Source organism: Octopus sinensis, linkage group LG8 (assembly GCF_006345805.1).
Source record: "Octopus sinensis linkage group LG8, ASM634580v1, whole genome shotgun sequence".
NCBI classification, from domain to species: domain Eukaryota; kingdom Metazoa; phylum Mollusca; class Cephalopoda; order Octopoda; family Octopodidae; genus Octopus; species Octopus sinensis.
In genome coordinates this window covers 18,421,399-18,442,862 of record NC_043004.1, presented here as the reverse complement: position 1 = coordinate 18,442,862, position 21,464 = coordinate 18,421,399, and positions in this window count along the sequence as shown.

Below are 21,464 nucleotides of genomic sequence, written 5' to 3'. Positions count from 1 at the left end.
CCTCGGGCCGACCAAAGCCTTGTGAGTGGATTTGGTAGACGGAAACTGAAAGAAGCCCGTCGTATATATGTATATATATGCGTGTGTGTGTTTGTGTGTCTGTGTTTGTCCCCCTAGCATTGTTTGACAACCGATGCTGGTGTGTTTATGTCCCCGTTACTTAACGGTTCGGCAAAAGAGACCGATAGAATAAGTACTGGGCTTACAAAAGAATAAGTCCCAGGGTCGAGTTGCTCGATTAAAGGCGGTGCTCCAGCATAGCCGCAGTCAAATGACTGAAACAAGTAAAAGAGTAAAAAAGTAAAAGAATGTAAAAAAGTAAGAGGGGATAAAATAAGATGAAATAAAATAAAATAAAATAAAATAAAATAAAATAAAACGTTGCTTTTTTTTAAGGAGTTTGTAGAGACAGTCGTTAAGAAGAGGGAGTTGTGTTGAATCCGAAAGGAATTTGTGTTTGTAGACTGAAAATGTAACGCTGTTCCAGGCGGAGGTATTGGAGAGGGAATGGTTGGTCAAGCGGGAATGACGGGCGACGGGGAAGTTCGTACGTAGCCGAGCATCTCTTAGATGTTCGGTGAACTGGTCAGTCAGCCGGCGGCCCGTCTGACCAACGTAGAGTTTATTGCAGAGATTACGTCCTATGTAATAGATAAGAGGTGCAGGAGAAGAAGTTTCTAATGTGGAGGCTGTGTTGGTTAGATTCAGTGAGGGAGGTGGTGTTGGTGAGGAAAGGACAGGTGCGGCATCGTGATTGGTGTCACGTATATGCGATGGGAGGGCAGCAACTACAGGGGACAGGATGCGGTCGAGGTATTTTGAAATGAGTTCCGTGCAGCAATTACAGGCGGAAACAATGGGGTAGCCAGGGTTGTCGGGTTTATGTATTTTGGAGGTACGAGCTGCTCGGACGATGAGGTTGGTGACGGTGGGGTGGAGGGCTGAAGAGGATACGAAGTCATGGATGGTGGAGGACACGCTCTGTTGGTAGGAGGAGGTAGGTTCGGAGGAGAGGCGGCGATAGAAGAGGGGATTTCGAAGCTGGTTGAGCGCTTCCTCCCTGTATAGATCCACGCACCACACCACCACTGCTCCACCATTGTCTGCCGGCTTGATGACGATGTCACTGCAGTGACGGCGGTCGCGAAGGGCGGTCGATTCAGCCCGAGTGAGGTTGGCCCAGAGGGAAACTGAATAGGTCGACCAGCGCATTGCAGCCGTGCACGAACAAGTCTAGGCTACCGAGCTGGCCTGGAGGCGGCGTCCAGTTGGATGGGTGGCACCCCAGCTCCGAGAAGCAATCTCTATTGCAGTGTAGACGTGTGGAAAAACGTGCGTAGTCTGATGCGGCGCAGGAACTGGCTGATGTCGGTGCGGTCCCAAATATATATATTGGGTTGGCAACTAAGTTCTCGCCGTTTTTTAACATTTAAATTTTTAAAAGGTTTAATAAAAAATAACAACTAATTAATCAATAATGCATTCACCCTTGTTGTTTACAACTTCTTCCCAACGTTCAGCAAGATATTCAATACCTCGTTGGTAGAAATCACCCGATTTCGACTCCAAAAATTGATCCAACCAAGCTCTCAATTCTGCATCAGTACCGAACGAAACTCCGCGCAGAGCATTTGAAAGAGATCGAAAGAGGTGGAAATCTGTTGGTGCCAAATCAGGAGAGTACGGCGGGTGTGGCAGCACTTCCCAGTCATACGTTTGAATGGCTTCCTTGGTCATATTGGCGTCATCGTGCAGCAAAAGAACTCCATGCTGCCGATTAAGTCTTCTCTCTTAAATAGCCGTGTTGAGTCATTCCATCTGTTGAACATAGAGTTCCGCGTTGACCGTTTGGTTCCGTTCAAGCAATTCGTAAGGAATAATCCCTTCCCAGTCCTATCATACGCACAATATCGTTTTACGCAGATGAAGATCTTGTTTCACGCGCGGTGTCGCTTGTTTACCGGTGCATTCCTTACGCTGCTTCATACTGATGTACAGGCACCATTTTTCGTCGCCAGTAACGATTCGGTAACGAAATCGTTGCTTGTGTCCTTGGGGTGAGCTTGACGAGCAAGGAAACCAGCGGAGCTTGTGGTTCGTCGATTTTTGTTGTTGTTACTTGAAGCATGCGGAACTCATGCTCCATATTTCTGAACCTTTCCCATCGAGTGACGATGCTTCTCTATAGCAGTGTGGGAGCATTCCATTTTCTCTGCCGAGAATTTTCGTGCTAAAGTTGATTTAATCGCTCTTCATCGAACTCAACTGGACGGTCAAAACGAGGTGCATCACTGCGGTCAAAATTTCCATTGTTGAACCTGGCATACCAATCACGAGCGGTTCTTTCAGCTATGGCACCCACTCCATACACAGCACAAATATCGAGAGCAGCTTTTGCAGCCTTAGAACCTTGATTAAAAAGAAGAAAAAAAAGGAGGTGTCGAAAATGCACGTTTTTCTTAACTTGACATTCCATTTTAATGATCTGAAAATAAAAACAAAAATTAACTAAAATTAAGTAGAAAAAAAAATAGATTCCAAAATGATTTAAATATAGAATTCTCGAAAAAAATAGATTCTAAAATTTAAAAACGCAATAAATTCCAAAATTTAAAAAATCAGTTGTTAACCCAATACATACACGACGGGCTTCTTTCAGTTTCCATCAACCAAATCCACTCACAAGGCTTTGGTCGTGCCGAGGCTAAAGTAAAAGACACTTGCCAAGGTGCCACGCACTGGGACTGAACCCGAAACCATGTGATTGGTGTGTGTGTATATATATATATATAAAGGGTAAAGGCCCCCTTCGGTCATGAATGACCATAGGATTGCACCTAGAAAGTTACCCTCCTAGACACAAGTCCGGGCAAGGTTGTTTATGGAAGACCAGCAGTTGGTCTTAGTTTTCCGACTCATGAATATACAGACATCTGGGAAATGTCGAATTAATGAACATTGTTATTTATAATGGATAACAAATTATCAAATATAGCCTCAGGATATGAAATAAATTTGAGAGATTTGCATGTATTGATTGCAGACAACTATAATTAGTCTCTCTCTCTCTCTCTCTCTCTCTCTCTTCTCTCTCTCTCTCTCTCTCTCTCTCTCTCTCTCTCTTTCTCTCTCTCACGTTTTTCCCTTCTCTACTTTCAACACGGTCTGTTATTATATATATATATATATATATGTATGTATGTATATATATATATATATATATATATATATATATATATATATGCTCACGGTTAGTAAGGAGAGAGACACAAATAAGAAAGAAGAAAGCAAAGGACCACTGATGCGGTCACAGGAGTGTGACGAAAGAACTCTGGCCGAAATAAGATTAAGATTAATGTAAAAAATAAATAACCCTGAAGCAAAGTAACACCAAATATATAGTGCGTGTGTTTTTATTGGCTAAACTGGCAAAATGACCATTCCGAAATACAACAACAACAAATAAAGTTTTGCGGTTATAAGATGACACGAATATCTGAGTAAGGCAAGGAAAATGTCCTAAAGGAGGGGTAACGAAAAAAAAGAAGAGTGTAAGAAAACAGACCGTGTTGAAAGTAGAGAAGGGAAGAACGTGAGAGAGAGAGAGAGAGAGAGAGAGAGATAGAGAGACTAATTATAGTTGTCTGCAATCAATACATGCAAATCTCTCAAATCTATTTCATATCCTGAGGCTATATTTGATAATTTGTTATCCATTATAAATTGCAATGTTCATTAATTCGACATTTCCCAGATGTCTGTATATTTATGAGTCGGAAAACTAAATTGGAAGTGCATTTTACTATGACATCTGCAAATTCTTATTGCAGCATTCTTTATTTTCTTCCTCTCTCTTCTTCCTTAACTTTTAAACCCGTTCTCTATCCCATCTATCAAACACTGGCCATTTGTCTTGACTTTACTACGCAGATAGCTCCTGTGAATACATACATTATCTCTTAATATGCTTCTTCTCCGGTCATCTTTAGGTTCTTTCTTACTCTCCTTATAGATTGGCCGAACTAATAACGCCTGACTCATTTTCTCTACTTCACCGTTATACTTATCGTCTCATCCTTCTCGTATCATCTCCTCTCACCCTCTTATCTATATAAACACATATGTTATCCACGTATCTAGTTTTAGGTCTTTAATAAATCTGCCTCTATGTTCACTTCTCTAAATCTGACTCGTCTCTTCCGAAGAAGCGATAGGATGCCACCTAAACAGAAAAGATTGATGCAGGCAACATTAAGAGAACTGCGCATATTACGCAATCATTCTTGAAACAGATGTAAAGATAGATCTGCACTAATATGAATGTGAGTCTGTGTGCGCACGTAGTTTGTGTTACGAACACACACATATTCTTTTATTCATTTACTCCATCCTGGAGCACCGTCTTTAGTCGAGCAAATCGACCCCAGGACTTATTCTTTATAAGCCTAGTACTTATTCTATCGGTATCTTTTGCCGAACGGCTAGGTTACAGGGATGTAAACACGCCACCATCGGTGGTCAAGCGATGTTGTATGTATGCATGCATCTCATGTGTGCGTGCGGGCGCGTGTGTGGACACTATGGGCGAGGATTTAAGAGGCTGCTCTGTCAACTATAGCACAATCCCGCATCCTCTTTTACTGCAGTTTGTGACCAGTGTCCGATCCAGAGCAGGAGTTTGAGATATTTTTCAAAGTCATGGTTTCCAGTCACACGATATAAGATTAACGTCTGTGTTTGTGAAGTTCAGAGATCGGGTATATATATATATATATACCCGATCTCTGAACTTCACAAACACACACACACAACACACACCACACACACAAATATACTATATATATATATATAATATATATATATATTATATATATATATATATATATATATATATATAATATATATATAGTATATATATATATACGCATATATATATATACATAATATATATATATGTATATACGCATATATATATATACATATATATATGTATATATATATATACGCATATATATATACATATATATAATATAATGTATATACGCATATATATATATACATATATATATGTATATTATATATACGCATGTATGTGTTCACGCAGCTATGAATGTATGTCAACACCATATACAGAAAGAAAGAGCGAGAGAGAGTATAAATTTTTTACAAGAAAGTGTAGATTTTTGCTTTTGCTTCCTTTCACTTCCATTGTTGTAGCTTTCTAAAACACTTTTAAGTTCATTTCACAAATATTCCTATGAACTGTACTATTTTAATATAATTAGGCCTGACACAAGCTAAAATGCCATCGTGAAGAATTTCTTCTGTCTTTTTCAGAGACGAACGAAATCACTGCCAAAATAATTTCTTGAAACACTGCTTGAGTCATCCCTAACGCAATCAAAGACGTTCACGTACATAAGCGCCACCTTTTGTCTAACAGCAAAAGCTCGCTAACTTTCACGCTTAAATACGTGTTTAAGAAGTTTCTGCCACATTTTCATATTCTACTCACTACATACAATATATTTTATGTCTGAAATTAATACTTGACTTACTTCTCGGTACTTTACAAGCACACTTTGCAGAAGCTGTTAAACCATACAACCACAATTGAAAACGCTTATGATAAGAGATGTTTTGTTTCACAAAATAAACACTCTTACATCGATTTTTCTTTTACAATCACTCTGACAGTGGTCCCAACAATCACACCAACTCCTCTCCTGCAACTCAACTTGATTTCGAGCCGGGTCGTCTGCTGCCGGAGAAGACCGACCAAGTAAAGGACCTGGGTATCTTGGTAGATTCTTCCTTTTCGTCTTCGGTCCAATGCGTCCATGCTGCCAACAAAGCACGCGGAATTCTGTTTTTGATTCGACGGCCATAAGGAATGATCACAGCAGCCATATTCCTACCGCTCTATGTCACGCTGGTGAGACCCATATTGGAGTACGGGATTCAAGCCTCTTCTCCTTATTTCCTCAAAGACATACATCATCTCGAAAGAGTCCAGAAGCTGGCTACCCGCATGGTTCTTGGTCTCAAGCATTTGTCGTATGAAGAAAGGCTGAAGACGCTTGACCTTTATTCTCTAGAAAAACGACGACGCCGTAGTGATCTCATTCTCGCTCACAACATCATAAGCGGAAAGTGTAACGTCTCGAAAGAGCTGTTCTTCATTCCTGCTCCAGAACGTGGGCTGCGGGGTCACTCCGAAAAGCTCTATCTACGACGATTTCATCTCAATCGAAGGAGAGGAGCTTTCTCTGTCCGGGTTGCGGATCTGTGGAATTAGCTGCCGGACGAGATAGTGAAGATGCCGACGACCGCTCGGTTCAAAGTCGCTCTTGACCAGAAATGGCCTGAACTCTTTGTATGACCACCCTCCCTGTACATAACTCCCTGTCCCCCTACATGGCCTTGCTTTTGCTTTTTGAGCCAATAAAAATTGAATTGAATTGAACTCTGCTCCCAGTATGACAAATATATGGTCATTCGGTTCCACTCAAACACTATCACAGTTGTGATTGTTTTCCACTCAGTTTAATGTTTATCTCAACCCAACAACTAAGAAACTAACTTGTGGGGTTCCACTAACAATTTACTCATGCCTCCACTAATCAACAAAATTTAACGTTAAATTCTCTAGACTTAAGCATTGCATACCCAATATCTCAGAGAAACATTCAACATCAGCCATTAACTTCTCGTGGTCCTAGTCTTGTACCTTATAATGACTCGCGATCTTAGGCTCTTCACACAGCAATAGCAGTAGCATTTTCATATATACGTAGGGGTGTGAGTGTGTATGTATTACGAGTAATAGTATGTCAAATGATGTAAAAATAATAGGTACATACAATAAGTGTTCAAATCAATTTTATACGTTAGCTCCAACTTAGGAAGAAATTCCGGGTAATCGAAAAGATATATAATGACGAAGCGATCAATCATTTAAACAATGTAATTCTTATTTCTTTATTGCCCACAAAAGCGCTAAACATAGAGAGGACAAATAAAGGTATTAAGTCGATTACATCGACCCCAGTGCGTAAATGGTACTTAATTTATCGACCCCGAAAGGAATTTGAACTCAGAACGTAACGGCAAACGAAATACCTATTTCTTTACTACCCACAAGGGGCTAAACACAGAGGGGGCAAAAAAGGACAGACAAACGGATTAAGTCGATTATATCGATCCCAGTGCGTAACTGGTACTTAATTTATCGACCCCGAAAGGATGAGAGGCAAAGTCGACCTTGGCGGAATTTGAACTTAGAACGTAGCGGCAGACGAAATACTGCTAAGCATTTCGCCCGGCGTGCTAGCGTTTCTGCCAGCTCACCGCCTTAAATGTAATTCTATAGGAAACAAACAGTCATTGATATCACATGTAACTAGTGAGAAAATATAAATACTATTTGAACAAAACAATTATGCTATCTAAATCACTTTTCTTTTTTCTTTTTCTTTTTGTCTTTGGTCAGTGTTATTTCCTATTTGCTTCTATCTAGAAATCAAAGGAAGTGACTACTATTCCATTCAAACTTTGCTTTTGTGACCTGAACATCAATGATTTGAAACTGACCTATTTTCCATTACAGTTCAGTCAGATTCAGCGTGAGTTACTGAAGCAGTAATATCGTTATAAAAAAATATCCTGCTCATTACCACAGAATTGCTTATCAGTTGCTGGCCTTAACCGCTTGAGCATGTCCTTTAGTGGCTGAAAATATGTGCATCTCTGATCATAAGCAGGAGTAGTAGAGGATCACCATAGCTATGTGTTGAGAGAGATTAAAACCGGTCGAAATCTCTACACTGAGATTCTAGGCTTATTCTAGAAGTGCGACTCTGCGTTATACAAATATAAATTTTAGGGTCAAGAGAACTACTACGTCTTGTCGTCTCGAAATAATATTCAGACGAAATAATATTCGTCATGGATATTTTTAGTTTAATTTGATAAAATAACAGATATCGGAAACCACTCAACTATATTAAGAAAAAAAATCAAGTGATGTTATAATTCTTAAAATGTTGGATTGTTATAACACCTACTTCGGTATACAGTATACTTAGTAAAACCAGTAAAGACACGACTATCTCTGACCGCCTACTATGTACTCTGGTACTTCACGTACTTCTCTTTACCTATAGTGACTAGGTTATTCCATTCGTCACGTTGGAGCGGTGTACCATTGTTACTAATTCCTTACAAGTGCAGGAGTGGCTGTGTGGTAAGTAGCTTGCTAACCAACCACATGGTTCCGGGTTCAGTCCCACAGCGTGGCATCTTGGGCAAGTGTCTTCTGCTATAGCCCCGGCCGACCAATGCCTTGTGAGTGGATTGGTAGACGGAAACTGAAAAGCCTGTCGTATATATGTATATATATATATATATATATATATAATATATATATATATATGAATGTGTGTGTGTGTTTGTTGTCTGTGTTTGTCCCCCTAGCATTGCTTGACAACCGATGCTGATGTGTTTACGTCCCCGTCACTTAGCGGTTCGGCTAAAAGAGACAGATAGAATAAGTCCTGGGCTTACAAAGAATAAGTCCCGGGGTCAATTTGCTCGACTAAAGGCGGTGCTCCAGCATGGCCGCAGTCAAATGACTGAAACAAGTAAAAGAGTAAAAGAGTAAAGAGTAAGTGAGTTTAAAGACAAAAATATTTCGGCGAATAATAGTGATGCGTTGAAACTGTCTACTAGGTTATGATTGATATATCTTTACAGGAAGAGGGTTAAAACTTCAAAGTGGACTTATGTTCAACTGGAGAACTATGAAATAATAAACAAAATCTTTAAAAGGACACAGCGAATACATATGAAATATAAAAAAAAAACTTTAAAATAATGCGAAAATTGTTTCAAAATCACTCTATGACATCTCTGCAAGTTTCTAGACTAACACAATAGCGGCAGCAGTGTGATATACAACTAACCTTGTTTATGGGCGTTACACACACAACATACATAACACACACAACACACAACACACACGCACACGCGCACACACACACACACACAACGTCAAAAAGATGGTTTTCTGTCTCTTTTCAGGAATTGTTAATGCTTCATTTTCATCGCATTTCATTTTGTCTCCTTAACATATTTCATTTTTTAATTCGAGCTTTACTTCTGTATTTTCAGTTTTTTCTGTTTTTCCTGTGATTTGCTGCATTTCTTGCTATTTCACATCGTACATTGCTTTTTCGTCTTTTGTTTTTCTTTTTGGTAATCTTTCTCTACATTTTGAAGTTCGACGCGAAGCCATTTCTCTATGACTAAGAATTTCTTCGTCCGTTTGACTTCCATTTAGCAGTTGTAGTTTTAAAAAATCGCATCTACACTTCCTAAGTTTTCCCTGTCACAACTTCACTCTCCTTTCCTATTCCCCACTCTATTTATATACTCTTTTTACTCTTTTACTCTTTTACTAGTTTCAGTCATTTGACTGCGGCCATGCTGAAGCACCGCCTTTAATCGAGCAACTCGACCCCGGGTCTTATTCTTTTGTAAGCCCAGTACTTATTCTATCGGTCTCTTTTGCCGAACCGCTAAGTAACGGGGACACACCAGCATCGGTTGTCAAGCGATGTTGGGAGGACAAACACAGACACACAAACACACACATACATATATATATATACATATATACGACGGGCTTCTTTCAGTTTCCATCTACCAAATCCACTCACAAGGCTTTGGTCGGCCCGAGGCTATAGTAGAAGACACTTGCCCAAGGTGCCACGTAGTGGGACTGAACCCAGAACCATGTGGTCGGTAAACAAGCTACTTACCACACAGCCACTCCTACGCCTATATGTACACTTCCATTTTGTTTCTCTCACTGAAACGCAGCCGCTATCTTTTCCTTTATGTTCTGGGTTCAAATTCCGCCAAGGTCGACTTTGCCTTTCATCCTTTCGGGGTCGATAAATCAAGTACCTATTTCTTTACTATCCACAAGGGGCTAAACACAGATGGGATGAACAAGGACAGACAAACGGATTAAGTCGATTATATCGGCTCCAGTGCGTCACTGGTACATATTTAATCGACCCCGAAAGGATGAAAGGCAAAGTCGACCTCGGCGGAATTTGAACTCAGAACGTAGTGGCAGACGAAATACCGCTAAGCACTTCGCCCGGCATGCTAACGAGTCTGCCGGCTCGCCGCCTTGATAAATCAAGTACCAGTTGTGAACTGAGATCGATCTAATCAGCCGGCCCCTCCCCAAACATTTATGGGCCTTGTACCTAGAGTAGAAACGAAAATTTTTTCCCCACATTTCGACATCATACATCCATTTTCCTCTCTTTTTCTATCTATCTATCTGTTATTATTTCTAATTTCCACTCACTATGCCTTTCTTGCTCTATCTCCACTCTATTGTACAGCTCTATTTTTCTTCTTTCAACCTCTACTCTTCTCTCACGCTCTCTTCATTTATCTCCAAATTTCATTGTCTATTTGCCTAACAACTAAGCTTGTTTCATAGATGACGCTTGTTACTTCTGTCTCTCTCCCCTCTCCTCTCTCTCTCTCTCTCTCTCTCTCTTCCTTCATATATATATATATATTATATATATATATATATATATATATACCAATTATATACGTTATTATTATTTTTTTTGCAATTTACTTAATCATTGGTATTGTTATTTTAATTTTAATATTTCTATCATATGTAATTTTCTAGATGGTGTAATTTAATTCTTCATTTTGAATTGATAAAAGGTGGGTTTTTTTTAATTTTCTCTCTCTCTCTCTCTCTCTCTATATATATATATATATATATATATATATATATATACTAGCAGTATCGCCCGGCGTTGCTCGGGTTTGTAAGGGAAATAACTATAAAGCATTTTTAGAGAGTTATAGCCAAAAAATGGAAAAAAAATTATGGTAAATTTTTTTTTTAGTTAAAAAGGTTGAGTTGCGTCCCCTAGACAGTCTATGGTTTGTGTTTCTGATTCTCGACCCCATGTCGAATTTATCGATTTTTTTCAGAACTGGGGGAACTTTTCAAAATTTTCGCTGTGTTAGTTTTGAATTATGACATTGGGCTATGTGTGTCTCAAGTTTCATCAGAATCAGTTGAAAGCCGTGGTCAGGGTGAGGGTACAAGCTAACAGACACACAGAAACACACACAGACAAACTGCCGTTTATATATATATATATATATATATATATATATAAACGGCAGTTTGTCTGTGCGTTTTCTGTGTGTCTGTTTTCTCGTAGCCTCACTCTGACCACGGCTTTCAACCGATTCTGATGAAACTTGACACACACATAGCCCAATGTCATAATTCAAAACTAACGCAGCGAAAATTTTGAAAAGTTCCCCCAGTTCTGAAAAAAATCGATAAATTCGACATGGGGTCGAGAATCAGAAACCCAAACCACAGACCGTCTAGGGGACGCAACTCCACCTTTTTTAACTCTCAAAAGAAATTTACCATCATTTTTTTTCCATTTTTTTGCTATTTTTTGGCTATAACTTTCTAAAAATGCTTTATAGTTATTTCCCTTACAAACCTGAGCAACGCCGGGCGATACTGCTAGTATATATATATATATATATATATTATATATATATATATATATTATATTGTGTGAAATTTGATTTAGTATTTCTAAATTGAATTTTTTTCCCTGTAAGTTTGGATTAATATTCCCTCAAATAATTATTATATATATATATATATATATATATCTTTGCGTCTACCTTCTATTCTCTCTTTCTCCATGTCTCTTTTCTCTCTGTTCCCACACTGTCGATATTCCACTTATGTAGCTAATTCATCTCTCTTTTTAAGTGTTTCTTTTATCTGCCTCTCTCTCTCTCTCTCTCTCTCCTCTCTCTCTCTCTCTCTCTCTCAACATACCCACTGCTTTCTCCTTCTACATTACATATCACGTTTCATTTCTTATATCCCCTCTATAGTATACAGCTACATCTTTCTTCTTTTCACGTTGTCCATCTGTTCAACTAGCGTTATCTTCCACCTTTACTAATATATTTCTCTCTATTTTCTCTCACTGCTCATCTCGATTATTGGTTTACTGCCGCTTGTTACTGTCTTCCTCACTTCCAATTGTTTATTTACGTAGCTAATCCAACAGATTTTATAACACATTCTTTCCCTTTCACCTCTCTTAATACTTACTGCCACTGTTATCTCCATCCGCATTCCTGCATTGAGAGAGAAAAAGAAATAACAGCCAATAGGAAAACGATGTGGAATTTGGCGTTTTACACACACACACACACACACACAACATTCACCCCTGTTAGTGGGTGAATCTTAAGGTCAGCTTTTAGTTACTCGCGAGCAATTTTAAGCTTCATTACCAAATTCTCAACCAAAATGAATGCGATTTTCTTAGCAATGATGGTCCAGTCCTAAAATACATTTTGAGATAAAATAATTGAAATTTGGTTCATTAAAAAAAAAGTTAGGTCAAAATATGAGGTCAAAAATGGGAGAGTAAGGCAATAGATTTACTTTGAATGAAAATTTCTCCGTTATTTTATTTAAAAGAAAAGTATTGATTAATTGGGTTTTAAAAATGTATTCATTGAGAAGAATCTTTCGGTGAAAACCCCGTTGAAAAGTATTTGCTACGATAAAAGTTACGTAGCTTAAAGTGACAACAAAATGTTAAATAACCACCAATACTGACTTTGAATCAAAATATCTCAGCTATTATAAAAGAAAATTATTCAATAATTGTGAAACTTACGGTGAAAATTTCGTCAAAAAATATTAAGGATTAAAAAAATGGTGTGGCTTGAAGTGACGAAAAGATGATCATTTTAACGAATTCAAATATTTTCATTTTAAGATATTTAGCGTTATATAAGGTTTCTTATGTTATAGGTGTCTTAATTTAACCGGCTTGCTAACCACTTTTTTCCTTTTTTCTAAGGGTATTTAGCCGATCTAAGCTGCTTTCAAAGCTATTTCGTTTTCGAAATTTACTGCAGATGAATGATCTCTACGAAAAGGATCTTTTGGTGAAAACCGTCTTATATAAATTTTTGTTAATTTCCATGTCAGATCATGCCTTCTCTGACAGATCAGCTTCTTGATCAGAAGTTGTGCAATTTTTCTCAAAAAAATTTTGTTACGGATTTTTTCCTTTTTAAATTATTTACTTGCCTATCCTACCATTTGACAAGACTTTATTCATTAAAACTTATTAAAATTCCAGAAATTCTTACAACTTTGGTAATCATGATGCCTTGCTTTCGTGTGTTTAATAAAAATCCTCCTCATAATTTTTTTGCTTTCATTTTGTGATAGACAGCTTTCATGCAGAAAATGCTAGCTCCCGAATCCTGTTTTCTGATTAGGTAAAGTTGATTAAACCTTAAACCTCAATAATACTTTTCTGCTATTTTTCTGGAACAAATAAATAACGAAATTGAATTTAATGTAGAAAATTATTTCAAAATATCCAATTTGGAAATTTTGACATAAGTTTAAAATTTCACAATATGTGACAGTATAGGGAGGACCCTACAAAAGTAGAAAGACAGACATTTATAGGACGTCTCACACACACACACACACACACACACACGCACACACACATTTACAAACGTACACACAGGTAATCATGAGTTTAAAATTGTGTATAATAGGCATATGTATGTATGCATTTATGTATGTATGTATGTATGTATGTATGTATGTATGTATGTATGTGTGTGTGTGTGTGTATGTGTGTCTGTGTGTGAGTGTTTCTTTGCAATGGACAGCAGATAAGCCACCTACCCCCTCTCCCCTTAAAACTACATATTCCGCACACCCACCTTTCTTTCCCTTCTTCGGCATTTTAAAAGTTAGTTATGTGTAAGCGCATGTGTGTGCATGTAGTGTGTGTGTATGTGCGTGTGTGTGTGTATGTGTGCACGCATCTATGTATTTATGAAAGTATGTATGTATGCAGTGTCACGTGTATATACATGAATGACAGCTGTATTAATGTTACCATCCCACAGCCACTCCATATTTGTCACTTAAACAATGCTGTTCTCCTCTTCTCTGATATCAGCCACACTCACTATGCCACCACATTTCCCTCACACTAACACTCTTTGCATCCTTCTCATTTTATCAAATAATAGCCCAACCCCTGCTAAGGAGCCCATTGTAGATTTTTATTGAAATCCAATTAGCTTGTAATTGAACAGGATGTTAGTTTAACATGTATGCAAAGTTTTGTGAAGGTTGATTCACTGATGTAGGCATCAAGATGGTAACAGACAGATCGACAGATAAAAATTGCACTTTACGTACAAGATTTAATCCTTTAACCTGTCAGCTCCTGTCAAAGCATGCAATCTGTGCAATCCATGTCAGCACGCAGATACAGGTGCTAAATGATGAGGATGATGATGTTCACACACACACAAACACACACACACTCAAGCAAATATAAATGTGTGTGCTTATTAGCTTTATACTTTGTGTGTGTGTGTGTGTGTGTGTGTGTGTATATATATAATCATTTATTTTTAATGACCGCCCGCCATACTGGCATGGGTAGGGCAGTTTGACAGGAGCTATATTTCTGGTAAACTTTGGTACTTGTCTTTCATTGACATGGAGAAAGCCTTTGACAGGATCCCCTGAGCCCTTATCTGGTGGTCAATATGGAAACTAGGGGTAGACAAGTGGTTAGTGAGAACTGTAGAATCCATGTACAAGGATATTGTCAGAAAGTGAGGGTTGGCAACAAGTACATTGAAGAATTCCAGGTAATAGTAGGGGTCCACCAAGGATCAGTCCTCATCCCCCTTTTATTAATCATAGTCCTCCGGGCAATAATTAAAGAATTCAAGACAGGATGCTCTGGGAGCTTCTCTATGCTGATGACCTTGCTCTAATAGCTGAGTCACTATCAGAACTAGAGGAGAAGTTTCAGGTGTGGAAGCAAGGATTAGAATTGAAGGGCCTTAGAGTCAACCTAGCTAAAACTAAAGTCCTAATAAGTAGGAAAGCAGACAAACCACAAATCCCTTCAGGTAGATGGCCCTGCTCGATCTGTAGAAAAGTTGTAGGTAGAAACTCTATAAGATGTACCCAGTGTAAGCTATGGACACGTAAGAGGTGGAGCAATATCAAAGGAAGACTAACTGGGAAGATAGTTTCTGTATGTGGCAGAGAACAGCTTCTGTCATATACCAGGAAGAAAATCTAGTAGTTGATAGTTTCCATTACCTAAGTGACCAAGTCAATAGTGGCAGTGAATGTTCTGAGAGTGTAGCTGCTAGAATAAGAATAGCCTGGGCAAAGTTCAGAGAGCTCCTACCTCTGCTGGCAACAAAGGACCTCTCACTCAGAGTATGACACGTGTGCAAACAGCCATGCTACATGACAGTGAAACATGGGCCATGACTGCTGAGGTCATGCGTAAACAAGAAATGAAGCTAATATGCTCCGCTGGATTTGTAATGTCAGTGTGCATGCACAATAGAGTGTAAGTGCCCTGAGAGAAATGTTAGGCATAAGATGCATCAGATGTGGTATGCAAGAGAGATGGCTGCACTGGTATGGTCATATGCTGTGTATGGATGAGGACAGCTCTGTGAAAAAATGTCACATCCTAGCAGTTGAGGGAACCTGTGGAAGAGGTAGACCCAGGAAGGCCTGGGATGAGGTGGTGAAGCATGACCTTTGAACATTGGGCCTCACCAAGGCAATGGCTAGTGACTGAGACCTTTAGAGATATGCTGTGTTTTGGAAGACCCAGCAAGCCAAGTGAGACCATAACCCATGGCCTATGCCAGTGCTGTATAACCAGTCCATTTAAGAGTACCCATCAATCATTGGGCAATAAAATGTGCTTTCTAAGACCTGTTGAGGCATGTGAAATCAAAATCAGTGTTGTGGCTAATGACAGTACCATCTGATTGGCATCTGTAGCCATAGAATGTTAAAAGCACCATTCGAGCGTGATTGTTAGCAGTGTTGCCTGACTGGCTTCTGTGGAAGTGGCACATAGAAAACCCCATCCAAGTGTGGTCGTTGCAGGTGGCATGTAAAAAGCACCATTTGAGCGTGGTGAATGCCAGTACTGCCTGACTGGCCCTCATGCCAGTGACATGTAAAAGCACCCACTACATTCTTGGAGTGGTTGGTGTTAGGAAGGGCATACAGCTATAGAAACTTTGCCAGATCAGATTGGATCTTGGTGCAGCCTTCTGGTTCACCAGCCCTCAGTCAAACCATCCAACCAATGCCAACATGGAAAGCTGACATTAAGCAATAATGATGATATATATATATATCATCATCATCATCCTCGTTTAACGTTCGCTTTCCATGCTAGCATGGGTTGGACGATTGACTGAAGGCTGGCAAACCAGATGGCTGCACCAGGTTTCAATCCTGATCTGGCAGAGTTTCTACAGCTGGATGCCCTTCCTAACGCCAACCATTCCGAGGGTGTAGCAGATGCTTTTACGTGCCACCGGTATGGGGCCAGTCAGGCGGTACTGGCAATGACCTCGCTCAAATCTTTTACACATGCCACTGGCACAGGTGCCAGTAAGGTGATGCTGGTAACGATCACGCTCGAATGGTGTCTTTTACGGGTCAACTGCATGGAGGCCAGATAGCTGCTCTGGCGATGATCACGCTTGGATGGTGCTCTTAATACTCTACTAGCATGGGGCTCGAGTGCCAGTAAGGCGACACTGGTAACGATCATGCTCGAATGGTGCCTTTTAAGTGGCACTGGCACGGAAGCCGGTTAGCCACTCTGTCAATGATCACACTCATATTCCATTTCAAACAAGGACAAAGATTCATATTTAAGACCAATTTGACTTGTGCATCTCAAAATTTAATTTATATGATAACTCAACCATACTGTGGACACAATTATATAGACCAAACAATGACATCACAGATGGAGAGCTACACTGCATAAGCAACAGATCTATTTCCCATGGCATAGACAGACACCTTTGAGTGAACACTTTGGTAGATGTGCAGAGAATCTCCAACCATCTACCAATACAAGGAAACAATTTCTATACAAGAACAGATAAATAAAGAAAATATATTTATTGAAAAATACAAACCATGCCTGAATATAAACACATACACAATTTTGGTGTTTGTAAATATTTTAATTCATGAACACAACCAACATTAGACATATTTTATCTCACTATTTTAACTTATGAGTTTATATAAATTTACCTGTCTCCCAAGTGCAAATACCATTCCTGTCTCGAATAATAACAATCACCAATTATCTCACCTTAGCATTATTCTTTTTGTTTGTTTTTATTTTTATATAATTAGTTTTTCTTTGTTCTTTTTTTTTATTTTGTTTTATATAAATCCCACAAATTTTGTAACTCTTATTTTCAGTTTTTTCAACTGCAGAGTAAACAATTTTGTCCCAGTCACTCACTATCAACAGGAACGATAATTTGTATAGTGTATGTATTTAAATATTTATATCTAATTCCATCTTTATGTTTTCTGAGGGAAGATGTGTGACCTAGTGGTTAAGCTGTTGCATTCACAATCACTTGAGCATAGGTTTGATTCCCAAGCATTGTGTTCTTGAGCAAAACACTTCATTTCACATTGCTACAGTCCCCATGTCAGTCAGTGGGAAAAGTTGGCCTACTCACCTAGCTATCTAGTGGTGTCATTCAAAGGCTAAAACAATTCAAAGCACATTGTGACTGGTGTTGTGTAACAATCTAAATTTAACTTTAATCTTAATTTTAAGTGTTAACCTCATTTTGATTTTTAACTGTAATTATTTATTTATCCTCACCTAGGAGTGGCTGTGGTTAGAAGCTTGCTTACCAACCACATGGTTCCAGGTTCAGTCCCACTGCGTGCCACCTTGGGCAAGTGTCTTCTACTATGGCCTTGGGCCGGCCAATGCCTTGTGAGTGGATTTGGTGGACGGAAACTGAAAGAAGCCCGTCGTATATATGTATGTATATATATATATATGTGTGTGTGTGTGTTTGTGTGTCTGTGTTTGTCCCCCCAACATCGCTTGACAACCGATGCTGGTGTGTTTACATCCCTGTACCTTAGTGGTTCGGTGAAAGAGACTGATAGAATAAGTACTAGGCTTAGAAAGAATAAGTCCTGGGGTCAATTTGTTCGACTAAAAGGCAGTGCTCCAGCATGGCCACAGTCAAATGACTGAAACAAGCAAAAGAGTAAAAGAGTATACTTTTTAATTATTTATTCATTTCTTTTAATTTTTCATTTTTTATCTATTCCTATCTATTTTTATCTTTACTTTATTTTTCTTCTTCCTTATTCTTCTAGCTGTTTACATTACTTTTATACCGCATGTCTTATATCAACTTTTACTTAACTCTTAATTCTTAAATCTTAAATCCTTCCTTTACAGTTTGACACCTATTTCTAACATTCTAACTTTTCATAGTGACTAGTAAACAATAGTAAAAAAAAAATGAGGGCCAGTCAGGGAGTACTGACACCGACCACACTTGAACGGTGCTTTTTACATGAATGATGAGCCAGTCAAGTATGAAATTTGTAGTAAGGTATATGGTAAAATTTGACAGCTACTCATTTTGGGCCATTCTTATATTTTGACAATTTTTATTTTTTGTTAGAAAGCTGACACATCTATTTCTTTATTCTAACCCATTTTGCACTTTATAATGTATTTATAAATCGTTTTTTGCTATTTTTGTTTAGAGATGGATAAGTAAGAAATTCATAGTTTTGAAATATGAGTTCTTTCTTGGAAATACTGTATCACCGACAGCTCAGAATATTAATGGAGTATTTTATTCTACTGTTATTACACTGTAGACAGTATCAAATTGGTTTGCAAAATTTCATTCTGGTAACTTTGACCTCACAAATGAGCAATGCGGGACTAGAAACAAAGGTAGATAATGATGAACTGAAAGCCAACATCAAGTCAGATGCAACTCAAACTGCCTGTGAATTATTGTTGTTGTTTGGTGTTAGCAAGCAAACAATATTGACTCACCTAGTTCAAATTGGTAAAGGGAAAAATTTGGATAAGTGGGTTCCACGTGAACACAATGAAAATCAGAAACAGCAACATTTGGAAGCATGCATTATCCTACTTTCTTGTCTCAAAAATTAATCGTTTTTTAATCGAATTGTAACATGTGATGAGTAATGGGTCCAATACAATAACCATAAATGTTCAGCACAATGGTTGGACAAAGACGAGCCACCAAAACACAGTCCAAAAAGCAAAATTCATAAGAAGAAGCTGATGGTGTGTGTTTGCTGGTCTGGCTCAGGTGTGATCTATTACGATTTCATTAAACTTGGCTCATCAATTTATAGCCAAAGTATACTGCAGCCAACTTGACCAGATGATGCAGAAACTTACCAAAAAACAGCCTAGATTAGTTAACAGATCCACTCCTATTTTATTGCAAGGCAATGCAAGACCACACATCGCAAAAATGACATTGGCAAAACTACAGGAGTAGGAGTTGGAAGTTCTCCATCATCCAACATATTCACCTGATCTTGCCCACTTCCAAGATTTTATTGACTCTAGGTTGCCAGGCTTTTACAGTTCCAGGCTGGACAAGCTACTGCTGAAATGGCAAAAGTGTATTTACAATATGGGTGCATACTTTGATGAATAAAACTATTCTGTGTATTTATAAAACATTAGCGAACTTTTTATCTTGTCTACAAATTTCATACTTGACAACCTAATATATATACATACACATACTGTAATGCCTCGGTATACAACTTAATTTATTCCCACAGTGAAAACTCATAGGGTTGAGCAATAATTTTCCATAGTAGCAATGTTATAAATCATAATTTGTTTCCAGAAAAATGCTTTACCTATAAAATTTATGATACTTGTAAATAGACGGCAATAAAACAACAGCATAATGTAAAGAATACTTTATGTAAAGTAAAAAGAATGTCAAGATCATTTGGAATGAAGAAGCCACTAACCTTTGATGGGTAAGGGATTAGTCAACATTGGCACTATTTGCTCTCTTTGAGTATTTGCCATTGAGAGGTTTTTCTTGCCATTTATCACTCAGAATATCTAAGGCAGCAGTTTTAGCACAGGTTTTCATATGCTTAGCTTTTTCTGTACTTGTTTCTAGTATGTCTAATTCTGGAATTTGTTGTATTTGGAATTCACTTAGATATTCCTTTGGCTGTTTTAGGGATAAATGAAGGCTCTGGTATTCAGCATGCACGCATGAAAGAGAAGATCAGGAAGGAATGTTATAGGAGAGTTCGTGCAGTCCTGAAATCTGAACTAAATGCACGTAACAAGGTGTTAGCTATAAATTCCTTAGCAGTTCCAGTTGTTACTTTGAGACAAGTTTTAACATCCAGTCATCAGAATTTTTCAGGTAGGTATCTAGGCCAATTGTAGCAATCTTCATTGTTAATTCCAGTTGTAAAAGTCCACGGCCACCCTCTTTTCTTGGTAGATAAAGTCGTTCTATATCTGCCTTAGGGTAGTGCATTCTATGCATTGTCAACAATTTTCATATTTTTCTATCAAGATTACATATTTCAGTAACTGACCAGTTAATGATATTGAAACTGTAAGTCACGACTGGTATGGCTAAAGTATTGATTGCTTCGATCCTGTTTCTTACATTTAACTGTCTTGAGTATTGCCCTTATCCTGGGATAACATTTTCTTCTGATCCTTTCCCTCATCACTGAATGTTTGATTCCGTCCCCACCACCTAGGTATTTGTAGCTCTCCACTGGTTCTAACTTCTTTATGACATTCTACTGGTCAAGGTTAACGTTAGATATTTCTGTCATTTTCCCTTTGTTAAAGGTAGCTTTTGCATATTTACTGAGGCCAAATTGCATCCTGATGTCATCACTGAATTGTTTAACAATTGCTAGTAAGCCCTGTAGTTGTTGGTTATATTATTATTATTGTTGTTGTTGTTGTCATTATTATTATTATTTTTTTTTTTTTCCTCTTCTTTCAAATTTGCTTCCATTTCTTGCCGAGTGTCTTCCCGACTCCTAGGGCAAAGAAACTCATAGTATACATTGGTAGGCCATTAAACTAAACTCACTAGTTTGTTCATTTTTTTTTTTAAAGTTAAATTAAAATACATGGGTAGTAATAGTTCTCACATCGACAATGCTCTTCTCAATACATGTGATGTACCAGTTAAGACAATCTTTTGCACTTCTTGCAGGGATGGTAAGCCAGGGATCATTCTCATATAATTTTTGGTTCCCTTCTTGATCATTCCTAGTGCTCCTATGATCACTGGTATTGTAACCACCTTGAGATGCCACATTTTCTCAATTTCAGTGAGCAGGTCTTTATATTTTCTGAGCTTGTCAAACTCTTTCGCCAAGATATTATGATCATAGGGGATGCTCATGTCGATCAATA